The 17375-nt window shown below is 38.8% G+C and overlaps 1 non-coding gene across 1 annotated transcript; it reads left to right on the plus strand.

Annotated features, from left to right (window-relative positions):
• Positions 1 to 6576: 6576 nt before the first annotated feature.
• LOC112793851 (small nucleolar RNA R71) lies at positions 6577 to 6684 on the plus strand. The gene has a single exon (XR_003198542.1). It is a non-coding gene; the product is annotated as a small nucleolar RNA R71 (small nucleolar RNA).
• The last annotated feature ends 10691 nt before the right edge of the window (positions 6685 to 17375 follow it).

Here is a 17375-nt window from a genome sequence, read left to right on the forward strand (position 1 = left end):
TTCGTTTTCTCTTTTTCTCTTTTTTTCTTTTTTTTCGATTTTTTTTCATTGCTTTTTCTTGCTTCAAGAATTATTTTTATGATTTTTCAGATCCTCAGTAACATGTCTCCTTTTTCATTATTCTTTCAAGAGCCAACATTCATGAACCACAAATTCAAGATACTTATGCACTGTTTAAGCATACATTCAGAAAACAAAAATATTGCCACCACATCAAAATAATTAGACTGTTATAAAATTCAAAATTCATGCAATTCTTTTCTTTTTCAATTAAGCACGTTTTTATTTAAGAGAGGTGATGGATTCATAGGACATTCATAACTTTAAGGTATAGACACTAAGACACTAATGATCACAAGACACAAACATAGATAAACATAAGCATAAAATTCAAAAAACAGAAGAATAAAGAACAAGGAAATCAAAGAACGGGTCCACCTTAGTGATAGCGGCTCTTTCTTCCTCTTGAAGATCCTATGGAGTGCTTGAGCTCCTCAATGTCTCTTCCTTGTCTTTGTTGCTCCTCCCTCATGATTCTTTGATCTTCTCTAATTTCATGGAGGATGATGGAGTGTTCTTGATGCTCCATCCTTAGTTGTCCCATGTTGGAACTTAATTTTCCTAGGGAGGTGTTTAGTTGCTCCCAATAGTTTTGTGGAGGAAAGTGCATCCCTTGAGGAATCTCAGGGATCTCATGATGAGTGGGGTCTCTTGTGTGCTCCATCCTCTTCTTAGTGATGGGCTTGTCCTCATCAATGGGGATGTCTCCCTCTATGTCAACTCCAACTGAATAACAGAGGTGACAAATGAGATGAGGAAAGGCTAACCTTGCCAAGGTAGAGGACTTGTCCGCCACCTTATAAAGTTCTTGGGCTATAACCTCATGAACTTCTATTTCTTCTCCAATCATGATGCTATGGATCATGATAGCCCGGTCTATGGTAACTTCGGACCGGTTGCTAGTGGGAATGATTGAGCGTTGTATAAACTCTAACCATCCTCTAGCCACGGGTTTTAGATCATGCCTTCTCAATTGAACCGGCTTTCCTCTTGAATCTCTCTTCCATTGGGCGCCCTCTTCACATATGACTGTGAGGACTTGGTCCAACCTTTGATCAAAGTTGACCCTTCTAGTGTAAGGATGTTCATCTCCTTGCATCATAGGTAAATTGAATGCCAACCTTACACTTTCCGGACTAAAATCCAAGTATTTCCCCCGAACCATAGTAAGATAATTCTTTGGATCCGGGTTCACACTTTGATCATGGTTCTTAGTGATCCATGCATTGGCATAGAACTCTTGAACCATCAAGATTCCGACTTGTTGAATGGGGTTGGTAAGAACTTCCCAACCTCTTCTTCGGATCTCATGTCGGATCTCCGGATATTCACCCTTTTTGAGTGAAAAAGGGACCTCGGGGATCACCTTCTTCAAGGCCACAACTTCATAGAAGTGGTCTTGATGCATCCTTGAGATGAATCTCTCCATTTCCCATGACTCAGAGGTGGAAGCTTTTGCCTTCCCTTTCCTCTTTCTAGAGGTTTCTCCGGCCTTGGATGCCATATATGGTTATGGAAAAACAAAAAGCAATGCTTTTACCACACCAAACCTAAAATGTTTGCTCGTCCTCGAGCAAGAGAAGGAAGAAGAGAGTAGAAGAAGAAGAAATGAGGAGAAAGGGATTGGCTTTGTGTTCGGCCAAAGGGGAGAGAATGGTGTTTAGGTTGTGTGAAAATGAAGAAGTGAAGGAGGGTTTATATAGGAGAGGGGGAAGGGTAGGGTTTGGCCATTTGAGGGTAGGTTTGGGTGGGAAAGTGGTTTGAATTTGAATGGTGAGGTAGGTGGGGTTTTATGAAAGATGGATGTGAGTGGTGAAGAGAAAGATGGGATTTGATAGGTGAAGGGTTTTTGGGGAAGAGGTGTTGAGGTGATTAGCTACTTGATTCTCTGTCCTTTTTCTGTCTCTTATTTCTATATCAAACTCTTGCAGAAGCAACACCCATCTTATGAGCCTGGGTTTTGAATCCTGCTTTGTGAGTAGATATTTAAGAGCAGCATGGTCAGTGTACACAATCACTTTTGATCCTACTAAATAAGATCTGAACTTGTCAATGGCATAAACCACTGCAAGTAACTCTTTTTCTGTGGTTGTGTAGTTCTTCTGTACATCATTTAGAATACGGCTGCCATAATGAATGACGTGCAGAAGCTTACCATGCCTTTGTCCCAATACTGCACCAATGGCATGGTCACTGGCATCACACATTAGTTCAAATGGTAACGTCCAGTCTGGTGCAGAGATGACTGGTGCTGTGACCAGCTTAGCTTTCAGGGTCTTAAACGCCTGCAGACACTCCTTATCAAAGATAAATGGCGTGTCAGCAGCTAGCAGATTACTCAGAGATTTTGCAATTTTTGAAAAATCCTTTATAAACCTTCTGTAGAATCCTGCATGCCCCAGAAAGCTTCTGATTGCCTTAACATTGGTAGGTGGTGGTAATTTTTCAATTACTTCAACTTTAGCTTGATCCACCTCTATTCCCTTGTTTGAAATTTTATGCCCAAGGACAACTCCTTCAGTCACCATAAAGTGACATTTTTCCCAGTTTAAAACTAGGTTGGTCTCTTGGCATCTTTTCAGAACAAGTGCTAGATGGTTAAGGCAGGAGCTGAATGAGTCTCCAAATACTGAAAAGTCATCCATGAAGACTTCCAGAAATTTTTCTACCATATCTGAGAAGATAGAGAGCATGCACCTCTGAAAGGTTGCAGGTGCATTGCACAGACCAAAAGGCATCCTCCTGTAGGCAAATACTCCAGAAGGACATGTAAATGCTGTTTTCTCTTGGCCCTGAGGATCTACTGCAATTTGGTTGTAACCTGAATAGCCATCCAAAAAACAGTAGTATTCATGACCTGCTAGTCTCTCTAGCATCTGGTCTATGAATGGTAAAGGAAAATGATCCTTTCTGGTGACTGTATTGAGCCTTCTGTAGTCAATACACATGCGCCACCCTGTAACTATTCTTGTAGGAACTAGTTCATTCTTTTCATTATGAACCACTGTTATGCCTCCCTTCTTGGGGACAACATGGACAGGGCTCACCCAGGGGCTGTCAGAAATAGGATAAATAATCCCAGCCTCTAGTAACTTAGTGACCTCTTTCTGCACCACCTCCCTCATGGCTGGATTTAGCCGCCTTTGTGGTTGAACCACTAGCTTAGCATCATCCTCCAATAGGATCTTGTGCATGCATCTTGCTGGGCTAATGCCCTTAAGATCACTTATGGACCACCCAAGAGCTGTCTTGTGTGTCCTTAGCACTTGAATTAGTGCTTCCTCTTCCTGTGGATTTAAAGCAGAGCTTATGATCACTGGAAACGTGTCACCTTCTCCCAAAAATGCATATTTCAGGGATGGTGGTAGTGGCTTGAGCTCTGGTTTAGGAGGTTTATCTTCTTCTTGAGGAATTTTCAGAATTTCTTTTATTTCCTTTAGTTCCTCCAGGTCAGGCTGAACATCTTTAAAGATGTCATCTAGCTCTGATTCAAGACTTTCAGTCATATTGACCTCCTCCACCAAAGAGTCAATAATATCAGTGCTCATGCAGTCATTTGATGTGTCTGGATGTTGCATAGCTTTGACAACATTCAACTTGAACTCATCCTCATTGACTCTCAGGGTTAATTCCCCTTTTTGGACATCAATGAGGGTTCGTCCAGTTGCTAGGAAAGGTCTTCCTAGAATGAGAGTTGCACTCTTGTGCTCCTCCATTTCCAGCACTACAAAGTCAGTGGGAAAGGCAAATGGCCCAACCTTGACAATCATGTCCTCTATTATGCCTGATGGATATTTAATGGAGCCATCAGCAAGTTGGAGGCATATCCGGGTTGGTTTGACTTCTCCAGTCAACCCAAGCTTTCTGATAGTGGATGCAGGTATTAGATTGATGCTTGCTCCAAGATCACATAGGGCTGTCTTGGTGCAAGCACCTTCTAATGTGCATGGTATCATAAAGCTTTCTGGATCTTGAAGCTTTTCTGGTAAGCTTTTTAGAATGACTGCACTGCATTCTTCAGTGAGAAACACTTTTTCAGTTTCTCTCCAATCCTTCTTATGACTTAAGATTTCTTTCATGAACTTAGCATAAGAAGGTATTTGCTCAAGTGCTTCTGCAAACGGAATCTTTATTTCAAGAGTCCTTAGATAGTCTGCAAATCGGGCAAATTGCTTATCCTGTTCCGCTTGGCGGAGTTTTTGAGGATAAGGCATCTTGGCTTTATATTCTTCAACCTTAGATGTTGCAGGTTTATTCCTTACAGAAGTGGTTGAAGAAGCCTTTTTAGAGGGATTACTGTCAGCACTCTCAGGTGTCTGATCCTCCCTTGGCGTCTGAACGCCAGGATTGGGTGGAAAATGGGCGTTTAACGCCAACTTTTCCCCCTTTTCTGGCGTTTGAACGCCAGAACTGGGCAGGGAATGGGCGTTTAACGCCAGCTTTCCCTCCTTTTCTGGCGTTTGAACGCCAATAGCATTCCTCTCTGGGCTCTTACTGTCCTCAGAGGGATTTTGAACAGTGGTTTGGTTATCCTCTGTCAATTGTTCCTTGTTTGGCTTTTTGCTACTTTGAGCAGTGTTATTCAATGTTTTCCCACTCCTCAGTTGAACTGCTTGGCATTCTTCTGTTATCTGTTTAGATATCTGCTGTTTTGCTTGATTCAACTGCAGTTCTATGTTCTTGTTAGCAACTTTAGTTTCATGGAGCATCTCTTTAACTTCTGCTAACTGTTTTGTCATCAGAAGCATTTGTTGACTAAGCTCAATCATCTGTTCTTGAGGATTAGGATCAGTGGCTACTGCCATGACTTCCTCTTTTGGGGAGAACTCATTGCCAGAGTACAAATATTGATTTCTAGCAACAGTGTCTATGAGCTCTTGAGCCTCTTCAATTGTCTTCCTCATGTGTATAGATCCACCAACTGAGTGGTCTAAAGACATCTGAGCTTTTTCTGTAAGCCCATAGTAGAAGATGTCTAATCGTACCCACTCTGAAAACATTTCAGAGGGGCATTTTCTTAGCATACCTCTATACCTCTCCCAGGCATTATAAAGGGATTCATTATCCTCTTGTTTAAAGCCTTGGATGTCCAGCCTTAGCTGTGTCATCCTCTTTGGAGGGTAAAAGTGATTCAGGAATTTGTCTGATAACTGTTTCCATGACTTTATGCTTGCTGTAGGTTGGTTATTCAACCATCTCTTAGCTTGATCTTTTACAGCAAATGGAAACAGTAATAGTCTGTAGACATCCTGATCCACCTCTTTATCATGTACTGTGTCAGCAATTTGTAAGAACTGTGCCAGAAACTCAGTAGGCTCTTCCTGTGGAAGACCGGAATACTGGCAATTTTGCTGCACTATGATAATGAGTTGAGGATTTAGCTCAAAGCTGTTTGCTTTGATGGGGGGTGTACAGATGCTACTCCCATATGCAGCTGTAATGGGGTTAGCATATGACCCCAGAGTCCTTCTGGACTGTTCAATTCCACTTAGGTCCAAGATGGAGAAAGGGAATATGATATGGATTGCAAATAGATAAAAATATCTTTTTATTTTTTTATTTTTTTTTTGGATTAAACGAAAAAAAATAAAATATAATAATAAAAAAAATAAAGTAAAAATTCGAAAATTAAAAAGAAAATAAGATCAAAGCAAATTGAGAACTGAATCAATTAGTCAATTAAAAAGATTTTAAAAATAGCAATTAAAAGATATGATTGAAAAATTTTTATGAAAAAGATTTGATTTTTGAAATGAGGAAAGAGAAAAACAACAAAATGACACCAAACTTAAAATTTTTAGAAAATCAAACACTAATTTTCGAAAATTTTTAAAGGAAAAACACAAAGAGGACACCAAACTTAGAATTTTTAAAGATCAAAAAGAGACTAAGGACATGCAAATTCAAAAAACTAAAAGAAAACAAACGCATGCCAAAAATGGGAGTGGTGAAGAGAAAGATGGGATTTGATAGGTGAAGGGTTTTCGGGGAAGAGGTGTTGAGGTGATTGGTGAATGGGTGAAGAAGAGAGAGAGTGTGGTAGGGTAGGTGGGGATCCTGTGGATCCTTCCATGAGAGATTTGGATGATTTCTCCATGAAGGATTATAGGTGTTTCCATAGGGTTCTCCCATGTAATTCACCTCTTCCATTGAAGGGTTCTCAGGATCATAAGCTTCTTCCTCAGATGAAGCTTCCTTAGTACTGCTTGGTGCATTTTGCATTCCAGACAGACTTTGAGAAATCATATTGACTTGTTGAGTCAATATTTTGTTCTGAGCCAATATGGCATTCAGAGTGTCAATCTCAAGAACTCCTTTCTTCTGACTAGTCCCATTGTTCACAGGATTTCTTTCAGAAGTGTACATGAATTGGTTATTTGCAACCATTTCAATCAGTTCTTGAGCTTCAGTAGGCGTCTTCTTCAGATGAAGAGATCCTCCAGCAGAGCTATCCAAAGACATTTTGGACAGTTCAGAGAGACCATCATAGAAAATACCTATGATGCTCCATTCAGAAAGCATATCAGAAGGACACTTTCTGATTAATTGTTTGTATCTTTCCCAAGCTTCATAGAGGGATTCTCCTTCCTTCTGTCTGAAGGTTTGGACTTCCACTCTAAGCTTACTCAATTTTTGAGGTGGAAAGAACTTTGCCAAGAAGGCATTGACTAGCTTTTCCCAAGAGTCCAGGCTTTCTTTAGGCTGAGAGTCCAACCATGTCCTAGCTCTGTCTCTTACAGCAAAAGGGAATAGCATAAGTCTGTAGACCTCAGGGTCAACCCCATTAGTCTTGACTGTGTCACAGATTTGCAAGAATTCAGCTAAAAACTGATGAGGATCTTCCAATGGAAGTCCATGGAACTTGCAATTCTGTTGCATTAGAGAAACTAATTGAGGCTTAAGCTCGAAGTTGTTTGCTCCAATGGCAGGGATAGAGATGCTTCTCCCATAGAAGTCGGGAGTAGGTGCAGTAAAGTCACCCAGCACCTTCCTTGCATTGTTGGCATTGTTGTTTTCGGCTGCCATGTGTTCTTCTTCTTTGAAGAATTCGGTTAGGTCCTCTAAAGAGAGTTGTGCTTTGGCTTCTGTTAGCTTTCTCTTCAAGGTCCTTTCAGGTTCAGGATCAGCCTCAACAAGAATGTTTTTGTCTTTGCTCCTGCTCATAAGAAAGAGAAGAGAACAAGAAAATGTGGAATCCTCTATGTCACAGTATAGAGATTCCTTGAAGTGTCAGAGGAAAAGGAAAGTAGAAGACAGAAGTAGAAAATTCGAACTTATCAAAGAAGATGGAGTTCGAATTTTGCATTAAGGGATAGTGTTAGTCCATAAATAGAAGGATGTGAGAAGGAGGGAAGTGATTTTCGAAAATTAAGTAAAAAATTTTGAAAACATTTTTGAAAAACATTACTTAATTCTCGAAAATGAAAGTGGGAAAAAGAAATCAAGTGATTTTTGAAAAAGATTTTGAAATTAGAAATCAAAAAGATTTGATTGAAAACTATTTTGAAAAAGATGTGGTTAAGAAGTTATGATTAGTTTCAAAAAGATGTGATTGAGAATATATGATTTGAAAAACATTTTAAAAAGATTTGATTTTGAAAATTAAAAACTTGGCTAAAAAGAAAAGATATGATTCAAACATTAAACCTTTCTCAACAGAAAAGGCAACATACTTAAAATGTTGAATCAAATCATTGATTGATAGCAAGTATTTTTAAAAATAGAAAGAAATTGATTTTGAAAAAGATTTGATTGAAAAATTGATTTGAAAAAAGATTTGATTTTGAAAAACTTTGAAAACTTGAAAAAAATTTAATTTGAAAACAAAATCTTCCCCCTTTAGCCATCCTGGCGTTAAACGCCCAGAATGGTGCACATTCTGGCGTTTAACGCCCAAAACTATACCCTTTTGGGCGTTAAACGCCCAACCAGGTACCCTGGCTGGCGTTTAAACGCCAGTCTGTCCTTCTTCACTGGGCGTTTTGAACGCCCAGCTTTTTCTGTGCAATTCCTCTGCAGTATGTTCTGAATCTTCAATTCTCTGTATTATTGACTTGAAAAGACACAAATAAAAAATATTTTTGGATTTTTAATAATAAGGAATAATCAAAATACAACTAAAATCAAATAACAATGCATGCAAGACACCAAACTTAGCAGTTTGTATACTACTGACACTAATGAGAATGCATATGAGACACCTAAACACTCAAGTCAAAAGAATTCAAAGATCAGAGTAAGAAATCATCAAGAACAACTTGAAGATCCCTAAGACACATGAATGAATGCATTCAATTGACACCAAACTTAAAATGAGACACTAGACTCAAACATGCAATAATTTTTTTGGTTTTTATAATTTTGTAAAATTTTTTTGTGTTTTTTTTCGAAAATTAAGTGGAAAAGAAAAATAAAGTATCAAAATTCTTAATGAGAATTCCAGGAATCATGCAATGTTAGTCTAAAGCTTTAGTCTAAAGAAATTAGACATGGCTAAACAAGCTTCAGCAGGACATTGCATTCAAGAGCTAAATTGATGAAAATCAATCAGCTTTGGTGATGATAAGAACATCACCTTGAAACACTAGAATTCATTCTTAAGAACTCTGGAAAAAAAAATACCTAATCTAAGCAACAAGATGAACCGTCAGTTGTCCAAACTCAACAATCCCCGGCAACGGCGACAAAAACTTGGTGCGCAAAATTGTGAACAATACTTTTCACAACTCTCATAATCCCCGGTCATGGACCCCAAAAACTTGGTGTTCAATACCATGGCATTAACACAACTTCGCACAGCTAACCAGCAAGTGCACTGGGTCGTCCAAGTAATAAACCTTACGCGAGTAAGGGTCGATCCCACGGAGATTGTTAGTATGAAGCAAGCTATGGTCATCTTGTAAATCTTAGTCAGGCAAACTCAAATGGATATAGTGATAGACGCATAAAAACATAAAGATAAAGATAGAGGTACTTATGTAATTCATTGGTAGGAACTTCAGATCAGCGCATGAAGATGCCTTCCCTTCCGTCTCTCTGCTTTCCTACTGTCTTCATCCAATCCTTCTTACTCCTTTCCATGGCAAGCTTATGCAAGGGTTTCACCGTTGTCAGTGGCTACCTCCCATCCTCTCAGTGAAAATGTTCCTATGCTCTGTCACAGCATGGCTAATCATCTGTCGGTTCTCGGTCAGGTCGGAATAGAATCCAGTGATTCTTTTGCGTCTGTCACTAACGCCCCGCCTGCTAGGAGTTTGAAGCACGTCACAGTCATTCAATCATTGAATCCTACTCAGAATACCACAGACAAGGTTAGACCTTCCGGATTCTCTTGAATGCCGCCATCAGTTCTAGCCTATACCACGAAGACTCTGATCTCACGAAATGGTTGACTCAGTTGTCAGGCGAGCACTCGGTTGTCAGGCGATCAACCATGCATCGTGCAATCAGGAATCCAAGAGATATTCACCCAATCGAAGGTAGAACGGAGGTGGTTGTCAGTCACACGTTCATAGGTGAGAATGATGATGAGTGTCACGGATCATCACATTCATCAAGTTGAAGAACAAGTGATATCTTAGAATAAGAACAAGCGGAATTGAATGGAAGAACAATAGTAATTGCATTAATACTCGAGGTACAGCAGAGCTCCACACCTTAATCTATGGTGTGTAGAAACTCCACCGTTGAAAATACATAAGAACAAGGTCTAGGCATGGCCATGAGGCCAGCCTCCCAATGATCTAAGATAGCATAAAAATGAAGATAGCTACCTCTCGATATCTCAATACAATAGTAAAAGGTCCTACTTATAGAAAACTAGTAGCCTAAGGTTTACAGAAATGAGTAAATGACATAAAAATCCACTTCCGGGCCCACTTGGTGTGTGCTTGGGCTGAGCAATGAAGCATTTTCGTGCAGAGACTTCTCTTGGAGTTAAACGCCAGCTTTTATGCCAGTTTGGGCGTTTAACTCCCATTTTGGTGCCAGTTCCAGCGTTTAACGCTGGGATTTCTGAGGGTGACTTTGAACGCCGGTTTGGGCCATCAAATCTTGGGCAAAGTATGGACTATCATATATTGCTGGAAAGCCCAGGATGTCTACTTTCCAACGCCATTGAGAGCGCGCCAATTGGGCTTCTGTAGCTCCAGAAAATCCACTTCGAGTGCAGGGAGGTCAGAATCCAACAGCATCTGCAGTCCTTTTTAGTCTCTGAATCAGATTTTTGCTCAGGTCCCTCAATTTCAGCCAGAAAATACCTGAAATCACAGAAAAACACACAAACTCATAGTAAAGTCCAGAAAAGTGAATTTTAACTAAAAACTAATAAAAATATACTAAAAACTAACTAGATCATACTAAAAACATACTAAAAACAATGCCAAAAAGCGTACAAATTATCCGCTCATCACAACACCAAACTTAAATTGTTGCTTGTCCTCAAGCAACTGAAAATCAAATAAGATAAAAAAGAAGAGAATATGCAATGAATTCCAAAAACATCTATGAAGATCAGTATTAATTAGATGAGCGGGGCTTTTAGCTTTTTGCCTCTGAACAGTTTTGGCATCTCACTCTATCCTTTGAAATTCAGAATGATTGGCTTCTTTAGGAACTTAGAATCCAGATAGTGTTATTGATTCTCCTAGTAGAGTATGATGATTCTTGAACATAGCTACTTATTGAGTCTTGGCCGTGGCCCAAAGCACTCTGTCTTCCAGTATTACCACCGGATACATACATGCCACAGACACATAATTGGGTGAACCTTTTCAGATTGTGACTCAGCGTTGCTAGAGTCCCCAATTAGAGGTGTCCAGGGTTCTTAAGCACACTCTTTTTGCCTTGGATCACAACTTTCTTTCTTTTTCTTTCTTTTTCTTTCTTCTCTCTATTTTTTTTTCGTTTTCTCTTTTTCTCTTTTTTCTTTTTTTTTGATTTTTTTTTTCATTCCTTTTTCTTGCTTCAAGAATCATTTTTATGATTTTTCAGATCCTCAGTAACATGTCTCCTTTTTCATTATTCTTTTAAGAGCCAACATTCATGAACCACAAATTCAAGATACTTATGCACTGTTTAAGCATACATTCAGAAAACAAAAATATTGCCACCACATCAAAATAATTAGACTGTTATAAAATTCAAAATTCATGCAATTCTTTTCTTTTCAATTAAGCACGTTTTTATTTAAGAGAGGTGATGGATTCATATGACATTCATAACTTTAAGGCATAGACACTAAGACACTAATGATCACAAGACACAAACATAGATAAACATAAGCATAAAATTTGAAAAACAGAAGAATAAAGAACAAGGAAATCAAAGAACGGGTCCACCTTAGTGATGGCGGCTCTTTCTTCCTCTTGAAGATCCTATGGAGTGCTTGAGCTCCTCAATGTCTCTTCCTTGTCTTTGTTGCTCCTCCCTCATGATTCTTTGATCTTCTCTAATTTCATGGAGGATGATGGAGTGTTCTTGATGCTCCATCCTTAGTTGTCCCATGTTGGAACTTAATTCTCCTAGGGAGGTGTTTAGTTGCTCCCAATAGTTTTGTGGAGGAAAGTGCATCCCTTGAGGAATCTCAGGGATCTCATGATGAGTGGGGTCTCTTGTGTGCTCCATCCTCTTCTTAGTGATGGGCTTGTCCTCATCAATGGGGATGTCTCCCTCTATGTCAACTCCAACTGAATAACAGAGGTGACAAATGAGATGAGGAAAGGCTAACCTTGCCAAGGTAGAGGACTTGTCCGCCACCTTATAAAGTTCTTGGGCTATAACCTCATGAACTTCTATTTCTTCTCCAATCATGATGCTATGGATCATGATAGCCCGGTCTATGGTAACTTCGGACCGGTTGCTAGTGGGAATGATTGAGCGTTGTATAAACTCTAACCATCCTCTAGCCACGGGTTTGAGGTCATGCCTTCTCAATTGAACCGGCTTTCCTCTTGAATCTCTCTTCCATTGGGCGCCCTCTTCACATATGACTGTGAGGACTTGGTCCAACCTTTGATCAAAGTTAACCCTTCTAGTGTAAGGATGTTCATCTCCTTGCATCATAGGTAAGTTGAATGCCAACCTTAAACTTTTCGGACTAAAATCCAAGTATTTCCCCCGAACCATAGTAAGATAATTCTTTGGATCCGGGTTCACACTTTGGTCATGGTTCTTGGTGATCCATGCATTGGCATAGAACTCTTGAACCATCAAGATTCCGACTTGTTGAATGGGGTTGGTAAGAACTTCCCAACCTCTTCTTCGGATCTCATTTCGGATCTCTAGAAATTCACTCTTTTTGAGTAAAAAAGTGACCTCGGGGATCACCTTCTTCAAGGCCACAACTTCATAGAGGTGGTCTTGATGCACCCTTGAGATGAATCTCTCCATTTCCCATGACTCGGAGGTGGAAGCTTTTGCCTTCCCTTTCCTCTTTCTAGAGGTTTCTCCGGCCTTGGATGCCATAAATGGTTATGGAAAAACAAAAAGCAATGCTTTTACCACACCAAACTTAAAATGTTTGCTCGTCCTCGAGCAAAAGAAGAAAGAAGAGAGTAGAATAAGAAGAAATGAGGAAGAAGGGAATGGCTTTGTGTTCGGCCATTTGAGGGTGGGTTTGGGTGGGAAAGTGGTTTGAATTTGAATGGTGAGGTAGGTGGGGTTTTATGAAAGATGGATGTGAGTGGTGAAGAGAAAGATGGGATTTGATAGGTGAAGGGTTTTTGGGGAAGAGGTGTTGAGGTGATTGGTGAATGGGTGAAGAAGAGAGAGAGAGTGGTAGGGTAGGTGGGGATCCTGTGGGGTCCATAAATCCTGAGGTGTCAAGGAAAAGTCATCCCTGCACCAAATGGCAAGCAAAAATACGTTTTTAGCCATTTCTGGCGTTAAACGCCGGGCTGGTGCCCATTTCTGGCGTTTAACGCCAGCTTCTTGCCCTTTTCTGGCGTTTAACGCCAGTCTGGTGCCCCTTTCTGGCGTTAAACGCCCAGAATGGTGCCAGACTGGGCGTTTAAACGCCCAACAGCTAGCCTCACTGGCGTTTAAACGCCAGTGAGTTCTTCCTCCAGGGTGTGCTGTTTTTCTTCCTGTTTTTCATTCTGTTTTTGCTTTTTTCATTGATTTTGTGACTTCTCATGATCATCAACCTACAAAAAATATAAAATGACAAAGGAAAATAGTTAATTATAAAACATTGGGTTGCCTCCCAACAAGCGCTTCTTTAATGTCATTAGCTTGACAGTGGGCTCTCATGGAACCTCAGAAATGTTCAGAGCCATGTTGGAACCTCCCAACACCAAACTTAGAGTTTGAATGTGGGGTTCAACACCAAACTTAGAGTTTGGTTGTGGCCTCCCAACACCAAACTTAGAGTTTGACTGTGGGGGCTCTGTTTTTGAGAGAAGCTCTTCATGCTTCCTGATGAGCGGATAATTTATACGCTTTTTGGCATTGTTTTTATATAGTTTTTAGTAAGTTTGAGCTACTTTTAGGGATGTTTTCATTAGTTTTTATGTTAAATTCACATTTCTGGACTTTACTATGAGTTTGTGTGTTTTTCTATGATTTCAGGTAAATTCTGACTGAAATTGAGGGATTTGAGCAAAACTCTGAAGAAGGCTAACAAAAGGACTGCTGATGCTGTTGGAATCTGACCTCCCTGCACTCGAAATGGATTTTCTGGAGCTACAGACCTCCAATTGGCGCGCTTTCAACGGCGTTGGAAAGTAGACATCCAGGGCTTTCCAGCAATATATAATAATCCATACTTTATTCGAAGAATGACGACGTAACATGGCGTTGAACGCCAAGTACACGCTGCTGTCTGGAGTTAAACGCCAGAAAAATGTCATGATCCGGAGTTGAACGCCCAAAACACGTCATAACCTGGAGTTTGACGCCAAGAAATGCCTCTACCCGTGGATTTATCAAGCTCAGCCCAAGCATACACCAAGTGGGCCCCGAAAGTGAATTTATGCATCAATTACTTACTCATGTAAACCCTAGTAGCTAGTCTAGTATATATAGGACATTTATCTATTGTATTAGACATCTTTGGTCTCAGTTTTGTTTTATTATTCATCTTAGGAGATCATTGATCACGTTAGGGAGGCTGGCCATTCGGCCATGCCTGGACCTCTTTTACTTATGTATTTTCAACGGTGGAGTTTCTGCACACCATAGATTAAGGGTGTGGAGCTCTGCTGTACCTCAAGTATTAATGAAGTTCTATTATCTTTTATTCAAATCTCTCTTATTCTTATTCCAAGATATTCATTCGTACCCAAGAACATGATGAATGTTATGAGTCAGATTACCCTCATTATCATTCTCACTTATGAACGCGTGTGATTGACAACCACTTCCGTTCTACATGAAACAGAGCTTGAACGTGTATCTCTTAGATTCCCCAACAGAATCTTCGTGGTATAAGCTAGATAGATGGCGGCATTTATGAGGATCCGGAAAGTCTCACCTTGTCTGTGGTATTCCGAGTAGGATCCTGGGAATCCAGAAAGTCTAACCTTGTCTGTGGTATTCCGAGTAGGATTCCGGTAATGAATGACTGTGACGTGCGTCAAACTTGTAACCTGCTGGGCGTTAGTGACAGACGCAAAAGAGGGATTCTATTCCAGTAGGAGCGGGAACCAACCGGTGATTAGCCGTACTGTGACAGAGTGCGTGAGCATTAGTTTTCACTGCGAGGATGGGATGTAGCCATCAGCCATGGGTGATGCCTCCAGATGATTAGCCGTGCGACTGACAACCGCATAGGACATTTTCCCGAGAGGATGAAAGTAGCCACAGTTGATGGTGAACCCCTATACAAAGCTTGCCATGGAAAGGAGTAAGAAGGATTGAGTAGAAGCAGTAGGAGAGCAGGCGTCCTTGGGCTCTACAGCATCTCCATCCGCTTATCTGAAATTCCCACCAATGAATCTGCATAAGTTTCTATCCCTTTTATTTCTACCTTTATTTCTATTTTCGAAAAACCATAAACCATTTTAATCTGCCTGACTGAGATTTACAAGGTGACCATAGCTTGCTTCATACCAACAATCTCTGTGGATCGACCCTTACTCGCGTAAGGTTTATTACTTGGACGACCCAGTACACTTGCTGGTTAGTTGAACGGAGTTGTGTATTCAACCAGTGCCATAATAAATTTCATTCAAAATCCAAAGAACGTAGATCACAATTTCGTCCACCAAGTTTTTGGCGCCGTTGCCGGGGATTGTTCGAGTATGGACAACTGACGGTTCATCTTGTTGCTCAGATTAGGTAATTTTCTTTTCAAAAATCTTTTTCAAAATTTTTCTTGTATTTTTTCGTTTTTGCAAACTTTATTTTCGAAAAAAATTAATAAAAATACAAAAAATTAGAAAATCATAAAAATCAAAAATATTTTGTGTTTCTTGTTTGAGTATAGAGTCAATTTTTAAGTTTGGTGTCAATTGCATGCTTTTAAAATTTTTCTTGCATTTTTCGAAAATCTCATGCATTCATAGTGTTCTTCATGATCTTCAAGTTGTTCTTGATAAGTCCTCTTGTTTGATCTTGATGTTTTCTTATTTTGTGTCTTTCTTGTTTTTCTTGTGCACTTTTGCATTCATATTTTCCATGCATTAAAGATTTCTAAGTTTGGTGTCTTGCATGTTTTCTTTGCATCAAAAAATTTTTCAAAATAATGTTCTTGATGTTCATCATGATCTTCAAAGTGTTCTTGGTGTTCATCTTGACATTCATAGCATTCTTGCATGCATTCATTGTTTTGATCTAAAATTTCATGCTTAAGTATTTTTGTGTTTTCTTTCTCATAATTAAAATATTCAAAAATCAAAAATATCTTTTCCTTATTTTCCTCCAAATTTTGAAATTTTGGGTTGACTTGGTCAAAATTTTTTAAAATTAGTTGTTTCTTACAAGTCAAGTCAAAATTTCAATTTTAAAAATCTTATCTTTTCAAAATCTTTTTCAAAAATCATATCTTTTTCATTTTTTTATAATTTTCGAAAATTTCAAAAATTTTTTCAAAATATTTTCAAAATCTTTTTCTTATCTTTTATATCAAATTTTCGAAAATTAGCTAACAATTAATGTGATTGGTTCAAAAATTCGAAGTTTGTTACTTTCTTGTTAAGAAAGGTTCAATCTTTAAGTTCTAGAATCTTATCTTGTAGTTTCTTGTTAGTTAAGTCTTTTTAAAATTAAATCTTTTTCAAAATATCTTTTTAAAAATTTTTATCTTTTTTTTTATCTTTTATCTTATCTTTTTCAAAATTTGATTTCAAAATATCTTATCTTTCTTATCTTCTTATCTTTTTCAATTTGATTTCAAATCTTTTCAATCAACTAACTACTTTTGTTTGTTTCTTATCTTTTTCAAAACCATCTAACTACTTTTCCCTCTCTAATTTTCGAAAATTCTCCCTCTCTTTTTCAAAAATTCTTTTTGTTTTAAATTTTAATTTTAATTATATTTTTCTTTAATTTCGAAAATCACTAACCTTTTTCAAAATTATTTTCGAATTCTCTTCTTTCTCTTCTTCTATTTAATTATTTAATTATTAACACTTCTCTTCACCTCTCTTCATCTAAATCCGAATCTATCCTTTTTTTCTTTCCTTCTTCTTTCTTCTACCCCTTTTTCTTCTACTAACATAAAGGAATCTCTATACTGTGACATAAGGATTCCTCTTTCTTTTCTTGTTTTCTTCTCTCTTCTTATGAGCAGGAACAGGAAAAGGCACTCTTGTTGAAGTTGATCCAGAACCTGAAAGGACTCTGAAGAAAAATTAAGAGAAGCTAAATTACAACAATCCAGAAACAACCTTTCAGAAATTTTCGAAAGAGAAGGACATGGCAGCCGAAAATAATAATAATAATAATGCAAGGAGAATGCTTGGTGACTTCACAAAGCCAACATCCAAGTTTGATGGAAGAAGCATCTCCATTCCTGCCATTGGAGCCAATAACTTTGAGCTTAAGCCTCAACTAGTTGCTTAATGCAACAAAACTGCAAGTTTTATGGACTTCCATCTGAAGATCCTATCAGTTTTAACTGAGTTCTTGCAGATCTGTGAGACTGTAAAGACTAATGGAGTTGATCCTGAAGTCTACAGACTCATGCTTTTCCCTTTTGCTGTAAGAGACAGAGCTAGAATATGGTTGGATTCACAACCTAAGGATAGCCTGGACTCCTGGGATAAGCTGTCACTGCTTCTTGATAATTCTTCCTCCTCAAAAGCTGAGCAAGCTGAGAGTGGATGTTCAAACCTTCAAACAAAAAGATGGTGAATCCCTCTATGAAGCTTGGG

The sequence above is a fragment of the Arachis hypogaea genome, chromosome 3 (assembly GCF_003086295.3).
Source record: "Arachis hypogaea cultivar Tifrunner chromosome 3, arahy.Tifrunner.gnm2.J5K5, whole genome shotgun sequence".
Lineage (NCBI taxonomy): Eukaryota > Viridiplantae > Streptophyta > Magnoliopsida > Fabales > Fabaceae > Arachis > Arachis hypogaea.